This window comes from Rhea americana, unplaced genomic scaffold (genome assembly GCF_003343005.1).
Source record: "Rhea americana isolate MKP2758 unplaced genomic scaffold, rheAme1 scaffold_493, whole genome shotgun sequence".
NCBI lineage: Eukaryota > Metazoa > Chordata > Aves > Rheiformes > Rheidae > Rhea > Rhea americana.
This window is the reverse complement of record NW_028186638.1, coordinates 132,563-142,258: the sequence shown is the minus strand read 5'-3', so window position 1 is coordinate 142,258 and position 9,696 is coordinate 132,563. Positions and strand designations below refer to the sequence as shown.

The 9,696-nt window shown below is 38.1% G+C and overlaps 1 long non-coding RNA gene across 1 annotated transcript; it reads left to right on the top strand.

Annotated features, from left to right (window-relative positions):
• Window positions 1-10: 10 nt before the first annotated feature.
• LOC146588836 (uncharacterized) lies at window positions 11-8,830 on the top strand. The gene is made up of 5 exons (XR_014897345.1): window positions 11-107; window positions 809-855; window positions 2,645-2,753; window positions 8,088-8,169; window positions 8,720-8,830. It is a non-coding gene; the product is annotated as an uncharacterized LOC146588836 (long non-coding RNA).
• The last annotated feature ends 866 nt before the right edge of the window (window positions 8,831-9,696 follow it).

Here is a 9,696-nt window from a genome sequence, read left to right as displayed (position 1 = left end):
AACGGTCGTTTCCCAACGTCTCCTCCTCGCCCCGGCCCCCCCAACCTGGATTTGCCCCTTCGAGGTGCTCAGTCACTCAGTGTTGGAGGGGAGGTGCGCGGAGAGGGGTGAGCGAAAGCAAGCGCCGCCCGAGCGCCTCATTTCCATCTTAAAAACAGCCCTTACCTCACTTTCTTCCTCCCTCCCCCCCTCCAGGAGAGTCTTTCCCTGACAGTTTATCTGAGCTTTGGGGTGGTGTTTACTGRGAAACACAAGGTAGTTCCTAGCCCGAACAGAAAACAATTGCTAAACCCTAATCTCAAAAGTTTATTTCACYGCCCTGCATAGGCAAGGAGGAGTTTAGCTGGGCTTTGGTGCAAATAATAACGTGAAAATGTGAAGAAATTGTTTCTCGGTTAAATGTGGCAGCTACAGAATTTATTTTTTAAGCACGCATTTTTCAGGCAAATACCACTCCAGATGTAGTTGATAGATAACCTGTTCCCCAAGTTGGACGTGCTTTCCCTGAGAAACAGGGCAGATGCAGGTTACCTGACAATTCCCCCCCTTCTTCACCKCCTTCTCCTGGTAGCTGTTACTTACTTCAGCCAAATGCGATGCAGTCATGGTCCCCCAATGAACTGGGGATACCTTTTGCACAAGTGGGTATCTGGGTCATAGGGAGATAGTCTTAGTGCTCCCGCGCCGGGAGAGGAGGATAAATTTGCTCTTTACTAGACAGCAGGGCATGCCTTTGAGTGAAGGATACTGGAAAAGAGGTTCAGCGACTGCTGCTTCCGAGGAAACCGCTGTGTTCTTGTCTCTGCAGGTCCCATCAGGTGTCCACTTACTTTCCAACTATTAACTCTAGTGCAGGTAAGATTTTACACAGAAGGGTTTACTTTGATCTGTAAGGTAACCCAGAGCTGATATAAGCAGCTGGTGCCATTCCCATGCATTCCAAAATTGTGAGTTAGCTTTTTCTTCACTCCCTTTCCCCCTAAACGAAATTAGTCTCAAAAGTTGTACGGTTAAAATAAAAAAGCATGAAGGCGATTGTGTTTGTCTCAATGTCTGGCCTTGAAAGAGCATGTTTTCAAGTTCCTTCTTCATCTYCTTTTCAAGTGATAAAAAGGAAGCTGAGATTCTCATGCAGTCACATGATTTCGGGAATTAGGGCTGGAAGTGTAAAAATGCAATGAGCTGTATGATAAAGAGAATTATCCAAAAAAAAAAAGGGTCATGTCCAACACCAAACAGTGCAGTGTTTTGGCGGYAATAGAGTTGGTGCTGTATACTAAAACCTCACATAATAGCTTCACTGATCGTGAACATTACAAACGTCTGATCCAAAAGAATGATACCAGCTCAGAAATCATAAGAGAAAAATCATCTAGACATGATTTTTGTTTCTCTTCCAGTTTCTGAGGCTCTTAGTTGTGCTTGGGGTTGCTGCCTGAGCAAGATTATAGCATATTTGTAAGTGCACATTCATCCTCTCCATTTGTTGTTCATTGATAGCAGGACTGGCACAAATGGATAGGCAGGGCAAGCAGCTGCCCTGGGGTAGCGAAATGCCTAGCACCACGACAGAGAAAGCCGATGTTAGCAGCTGCTTCGAGCAGGATGGGAGAAAATTTGTTTCTGTGCAGCACAGCCTGGGGCTGTGAAAATTCTGCTGCTGCTCCTGTGGAGGGATTTTTTCGCTTGAGCTGTACCTTTATCTTATGGCGAACACTGTGTCTTAAACTTCAAAACTATAGTTTGTAGTATGCTTCGTTTTCTGCTTTGAGTGTGTCTCATTAAAAAAAAAAAAAAAAAAAGGAAACCCTTTCCTCATGGTTCTATTTTAACTGCCAAAAACGGAGTAGAATCCAAAAATAAATTTATGGCCACAAGAACAAACCAAAAGAAAACACATTATACATAAAAGCTGGGAGCTCTTGGCACTGAGGAAGAGGATTCTGTTCCACAAAACAAATGACCACAGACTTCATACTTGTTTTTGTGTTGGAGAGAAGAGGTATTTTATATTAATGTAAAATGTTAAAATAGTTTATTTTGTGCCTGTATCCTTCTATAGCAAATTTAGTTAAAATAATCATATTGATGACTGAGGAGCAGCAAATGAGAGTTCCTCAACAAGAAAATGGTCTTGGTCTAAGCAAAAATGAACATCTCTGGCGGTCAATGGAGTGTGAACATTTCCTCTAAAGAGCAGCTAAGAGCAGGGAYTTCATACAGGTGCTCTAGTTGCTTCCTAGAAAAGCCCTGTCTCCTCCCTCAGCTCTAAGGGGAGTCCGGAGAGACCAGCCTCTGTAAATCAAGGTTTTCCTCAGTAAATAGACCTCCTAAATGGCTTCTTTATCTAGGATTACATTTTTATTTTTGATTTTCAGATGGTATTTAAGAGTAAAATACGGTTTTGTTGTTCTTTCTATGCTTGCAGTTTTTTTAAGTTAAAGCATGATGACACAGATGAGCAAAACATAAATAACTTGGATTTATGGATTAACCAATTTCTACGCAATTGGTTTTATCAAATAATTTTCAGAAAAGATCTCTTTTCARGATACTGTTTGAAGATTTTGATTTGTTTGATTTATTTTAATATTTTAAGTATAGTGTTATGACAGTTTTTTTCAATAGCAACTTATTTTGGCAGAGGCATCACATAACCTCCAGAGCAATAAAGAAGTTAGCATGATGATGTCTGAGATCCTTAGAGAGCACAAACTGGCAGTGTAATACATAGAAGAGAATTACTTTTGAAGGTAAGACAATGTACAGTTAGATACAGTTACCAAATATAAAATGGAGGTCAGTCATTGTATTGTTTGGAACAAGCCTGAGGAATGAAATTCTGGCCTATGTTCCAATGCAAATGTGATTTGGGGGAACTAGGATAGGGGTAGAGATAGCCTGTTCCCATACCTTTTAAAGACCTTCATAAGATTTGTGGGGGTGTAGCCCAAGAGATGATTGCATGTGATTATTGTGAACGAACTGCCTTAAGAAGGTCTTTTGAAGTCACCAATATGTATGGGGGGAAGTCAGGAAGGTTTTTCACTCTTTAAAACATCGCGTTCTCGAAACATTTTTCTGTTTATATATCATGTTTAGCCCATGTAATGGCAAACAAACTCACTATGTTGTTTGTACAGTAACTTTTTGAAATGTTACCTGAGTTATGAAATGACAGACTATTGAATGATGCAGCAGCTCAAGAAATGCTTTGAGTAGCACAGAAGAAYCTTCCCCCTTTCCAGTATAAATAGAGCATTCTGAAAAATGGTAAATACAAAGTTTTTGCCTAGTCTTTCTACTGTAGATGTAAGCCACATACAGTCCTTACAGAGATCTAAGGTTTGGCTAAGAGACTGTGCAATTTAAGCTCTTTGTAATGTATGATTTAGAAACCAAGAAAAGATTTTCACAATGTATGTTGCATTGTCTGCAGAGAAGTCCAAAGTCACTGTTCAGTCAACACGACACTTTTACTCATAGATGCATCCACTCTCCTCCCTTTCCTTCTGTTCCTCCTGTCCTTTCTTAGCAAGAAAGTATACAAAAATGATTAATTTCTACTATTGTAGTAGAATGRTGATAGGAAGAGTAGCAAGCTAAAAGAGCTCCTTTAGAAGCTCAGAAATGTTTTTTGTATCCATAGTGCTTACCAGTTCATTCAAAATATCAATGCTTTCTTAAAGAATGTGACAGAAAGGAGTTATTTCCTCTACAGGTTCATTTCAAGAAAAGCAAAATAACTTCCAGAGATGTATTAGGAAGCTTGGTTCCTGCTTTGATAGATGATACATAGAGAATGGGTGTTATTATTCTGTGAGTTTGGCTTTTGACTAAATATTGAGCAAACATCCTGAAGTGCTGCAAAGCAACACTGGTAGGTGAACTGCTTGCTAAATCTATCCCAAAGTGAAACTGAGAAAGAACCTACCATTTCTTATAACTGTTCATAATGCAACTTAGTTTTTTCTTCTAACTTTGTTTCTGGACTTGTAATAATAATTATAAAGTAATAACATTAGTAATAATAAAGCTTTGTCTTGCTTAGCAATACATGAAGCATTTGAAGGCTCTCACAACACCAGTGGTTCCATTCCTTTGAAAATAGAGAATCAGTGTGCTGATAGGAATTACATAAATTCATCTGACATTCAGCATGTTTGTGGGATTCTTGACAGTTTGGTTATGTGCTTTTGCTGTGCTTTTGCCTTGCTGTAAGAGACTGTTTAAAGACTGGGAAGACCACATGCCACATCAGTGGCAGGGGAGGGCAACAGACTTTTTACAGGTGATAAACCATACTCTCTGGCATGCAGAGGCTTTAGGAAGAAAAATGTTAAAACATTTGACCAACATTTAGGCTAAACTGCTAAGCCAGCAAAAACTTTATCCTGGATGTATTTAAAATTTAAAAGTTAAGATTTTTTATTACATATAGCTTACTATAATTTAAAAACATTAAGTTGAAAGAAATTCTCATTCTTCAAATTTGCAGGAAAAAAAATTAAGCTTTACAAAACTTTCATCTCCTTTTCAACCTCTAGCAGAAAATAAAAAGAAACTATTTAATTTCCAAGAAACTAAATCATTAGTTTGTTTAATAAGAATCAGTATTCAGCCAGCTAATGTTATTCATCTAAGTGAAATCACATTACACACCATTAAAGTCAAACATTTGAACTTTCTTACTGTTTCATGTACTTAAAGTATAAATGAGATACAGTTTTGTTTAGAGACTTTTATGGTTCTTTTTCRTATATTTATATTTTATCATCCTTCTCTACATTAATTCTTATGAACTTCTTAGAACCAAATTTTACAATGGCTGAAGTTACATTGAATAAACTGAGCAAAAATCCATTTAAAAATCCAGTAAGAGCGTATTCTTAAAAAGATCCTAGTTCTTAAGGTTCAGTTTCAGTCTTTAGTGATGTGTCTTTGATCTCCTTTATAGCTCTGTAACTTATATACAGCTTTTGACTCAGATTTTGTCACTGGAAAATAAACACCAGTAATGTGAACAAGAGGCAGAAATTTTCTTTACAGTTATAAAGTAATTGCCTTAATAGAGCTTCCAAGTCAGAAGCTGCATTCATTGTGATCTGTTACGGTTGTAATACAGATGTACACATGTTTCCTTTGTTCACTGATGTAACGGGCTCGGTGTAGCATATCACACTGCTGGTAAAAGTGACCTGTATAAAGGAGCAGTATTTAATATAAAGGAGCAAAGGTTAGTATGGACCAAAATACAGGTGTACCTCAATGCTGACCTTCAAAGGGAAAAAAGTGAAACACTACTAATATTAATATGACTAAAGTAATTATAACTTCACTATGTCAAGGAGTAAAATTGTACACACGCTTACACAGTAATTCTTAAAATCAAGAATATCAGTTGGTTGTCAGTATCATAGAATTGGTAAGGTTGGAAGGGACCTCTGGAGATCATTTAGTCCAACCCTCAAACAAGTGGCCCATATGGGGATTAAACCCACAACCTTGGCGTTATTAGCACCATGCTCTAAGCAACTGAGCTAAACCTAACCCAGACTGACTACTTAAAAAAATATAGGTGAGATGCTGCATATTTTATTAATTTTTCTTCCAAAGAGTGTTGATTGGAGTTCAATTTTCATCACCTTACCAACACTTTTAGTCATCCAGCCGACTGTCACATAACTAAACGAGATCTTGGATAGAATAAGCTGCCAGTGGTCTCTCTTACTATGAGTTTTATGAAAACCCACCACGAACTTCAACGAGAGTCCTGCAAGCAAGTCATTTGCAGACTAGCATGATATTTGATAAGAAATGCTATTGATATCCACAGTTTAGAATTACTAATCTATATAACAAGCAAGTTAGTAATTATTTTAAACAGTGTTTTGTAGTTGAGGAATATGAAGTAGACTTGCCTAAACAGATGATGATACCACTGATGAAATAATTGCCAGGAAGGAATTGGTAAACAGGAAGCTGTTAAACCACACTGCATTATCAGCTATCTTGTTACTATGAAATGTCCCATCGTGATTTTTTCACTCAAAGAAAAACCTTATGAAAAGATAAATTGAATAATTTTCACCCCCAAATAGTTTGCTTTATTGTAGCACATATTATTGACCAAGGGGCAGATATCAACAAGATGTATTTATTTCTCTAAAGTAGATGTAAATTATAAAAAATCAACTTCTAATATCAGTATTCTTGTTTCAAGATAGTGATTTACGGTTTAGTACTTTTAGTTATTTTAATTACATATTATAAAGTAATTTTCTACAATTATAAGAAAGCATTGTGCATAATGTCTACTACTTTTCTCTTTGCATTTAAAATTCAGCAATAAATTATGAAATTCCTGGTTATGTCTTGTAAGAGTAGTGAATAGGTATAATTCCTTAAAATATGTATCTTATACACGCATAAATGATCTTTTATTTGTTATATATGTATGTATTTAAAATAAAGATGTTCATAGGCACTTACAGCACTGGCACCTGAATTCCTCTAAATCAACAGAGAATAGACTGCAAATTCTCTGATATTTTTTTCTATATAGCGTTCCAAGGGTCAAAGTTGAGGTCAATCATAGAACAGCAAAATCCAGACTCAATTCTAAATAATTAAGAAAAGTTGCTCAAAGAGACTGAAGAGAAAGGTGTGTTGAAAACAGCAACAAATTGTCTGGGGCTGCGTGGAAAAGGAGAGGCGACTGCGGTTCTGGGAGCYGGGGGCGTGGGTGGAGAGCCAGCGTAGCTGTTTTAAACAGGGAAGAGACTGACCTTCACCATGGAGTYTCAAAATGGTAGAGAGATGGGAATATGCTGTGGCAGCCTGATTATCTGCTTGTTACACATTTGTCCTGCGCTGTARCGTCCTGAGAGAACCTGTGGCGTGTTACAGAGTTGTAGGACTGAGCCCTGGAGAGCACCTTGCAAACCAGAGGCAGCTGCAGGCATTAGAGGCAGATTAGTCTGTTATGAAATGGAAGAAGAGGCCCAGCTCCCTTGTCCTTCGTGTTCCTCTGTCTCCTCTGCCTCCTTGCACTCCRGCAGAGTTTCGCCAGTGTGTGAAASGGGTCTGCTTCGTGTGCAGGCCCACGTGGGGTGTTCCATATCTTTAATTCTTTTCCATATATAATCGAGGTATGACTTCTTAATGYTAAAYGTTGGGTGTAATCACACCTCCTGTGTACAACCATCCAGTCCTCCTGCTGACGTTCATACAGCTCCGTTGAACCTTGGATCATACCTCCTGAAATACTTGAAAGCTTTTGGTGTTAAAGATGAATGCATGTTTTGGGGGATTGCTTTCTTTGAAGCACAGACTCAAGATTAAAATGTTTTATCTTACAATATAATGAGGGGTATTTCCATCTCCATTGATGTATATTGCCAGGGGTAGTAAGGTTGGCTGTTACTGAAATCTCTTACATTAACATGTTACACAAATTAATAAGAGAGGCTTTCCCTGAGAGAGCCTCTCCGTTTTTTAGAGACATTTAGAGTTATTCCTCATTCAAATCACAGGTCTGAACAGACTAGTCATACCTTGGTAAGAGTGAGGAAGGATGGAAGAAGGGAGAATATTAATGTATTTCTGCTATGAATTTCTGAATAGCTCTAGGCTTAAATTATTGCATAATTTCTACATTAAGGTGAAGCATTTTCACTACAAAGAAAATTTTAGGAAGATGATACTACTGAAAAGCAAAAATATTTCCTAGAACAAAGTGAGGAATCGTGACGAAAGTAGTAATATGAARTGCCCGCTGAGACAGCCATTTAAATTTGGAAATTCTTGCTGTGTCTTTTTTACTGCAGATCTTTTAACGTACTTTACTTGCAACTTTTGCAAATTCCAGAAATAGATTATTTTTTTCTTTTTCTACTAGTATACCAGAATTTCTGTTGCTATGGAAAACTTCCTTTCACGAGGAATCACATAGCAGTTTTATATGCAAATAAATAATAGCAAAATTAATGCAAATATTGTTTGCTAGGTAGAAGAGAAGGATGTATCTTAGAAAGGGTAAAAGTAGATAAGGGAGAAATAGCAACAGATGTTCTCTTTATCCTTAGCAAGGAAGAAGCTGCACCAGCCTGTGTCGAGCAAGTCTTTCTGAGGGCCGGAGAAGGAGTTGAACTGAGAAGTCATTATGCTGTAAGCATGTGGTTAAATGCATAATTATTACTCTTCTAATATGAATGGATAAGAATTAATACTCTGTTTTGAAATTTTAAGAACCTGGTTAAGTGGTTTGCTGAATCTGCCCATAAATATTAGAAATCTACTTGATGGTTACTAGTATTTATACCAGTAGTACTCTTATTTATTTAACTTTAATCTGTGTAATAGTTGGCCACACACTTAACAATTGAAGCAGGGGAATTACTCATGGGTAAAGCAAGAAAATTCGAAAACAGCTAAGTACTGAGACCTGTCATAATTAAAAAAGTGAAAACAAATACATTTTTTAAAACACAAATTGGTTTTGCAAGTGAGAGCATTTGTCTGCGGTTATTATTTAAAAGATACTTATCTTGGAATGTATGCCAAAACTGCATGAGCTTTAGGTGAACTGCTGTTGCTCAGATGTTTCCAATATGGTGTAATTAAAAAAGGAACTTAACACACAAGCTACATACAAGGGTTATTCAGCTACAAAATTTTCTGCTTATTTCTCCCAACTCTTCCTGACGGCTGGAAGCAGCTCCACAATACCCAGAGATGAATGGGGTAAGTGCAGCAGCAGCGCCCAGAGGTAGTTAGGTTTCTTCTGACTGGAGTAAGCAAATGAAAAGCATATATGGATATGGAAATATGAACATCTGGTCCAGTTGTCTTGCACAATTCCACTAATAAAACTGTATTTGGAATAATTAAAAACAACACTGAGTTGTGTATTGAAAATTCCCAAATCAAATGCAATTCTATGCTGTACTGTCTGGTCATCTTTTCAGTTGTCAGTGTCACTTCTGAATGCCTCACATTGTACTCTTGCAAAAAAACAGCTGCCAAAAGAGTGCAATGCTGTGTTCTGGAAGGGCAAATCTGAAACTTGATTTTTGTCCTGAGATGCTCAAAATTGTATCAAGAAATGCAAGGCTTGCTTAYTCTGTGAAAATGCAGGAGAAGGCCCAGAGGAAGAACCTCCCTTGCCTTGTTCTGGAGTGACCTCATCTGGCAGGTGCCTGGAAGGGTGGTGGTGCTCCGCAGCGCCCGGTGCTTGTCGTAGTTTCGGCTGTTCGCCGGGATCATCCTGCCACCCTGTGCTGCTGCTGGCCTTGGGGGTATCTCCCTGTTAATGTGTGCGTGTGCACCTCCATACAGGGCGCAGGAGAATGAGGCGCTCCGACAACTAGCAAAGGCACCTAGGTGCTACTACAGTATCAGTATTAGTTTCTAGTTAAACAGTGAGTAAAGAGGGAGGGAGACAGGGAAAAGAGGCAGGAGAAATCATTAAAAAATTCCTTTGCATGAATATGTCTTGACAGTTGTGCATATTTCTTTAACCACCTATTACTGATTCTGTTTTTAAACTTGTAGGCACAGTAAAGGGGCTCTGGCCCTTAGTTCATGGAGAAGGGGCACTAGAGGGCACTATGTACACGRAAGTCTGACCAATAATGAGCTTTGTGTTTCCGAGAGGAAAGAATCACAGATTTATTATCCTCAAGCTATCTCCTA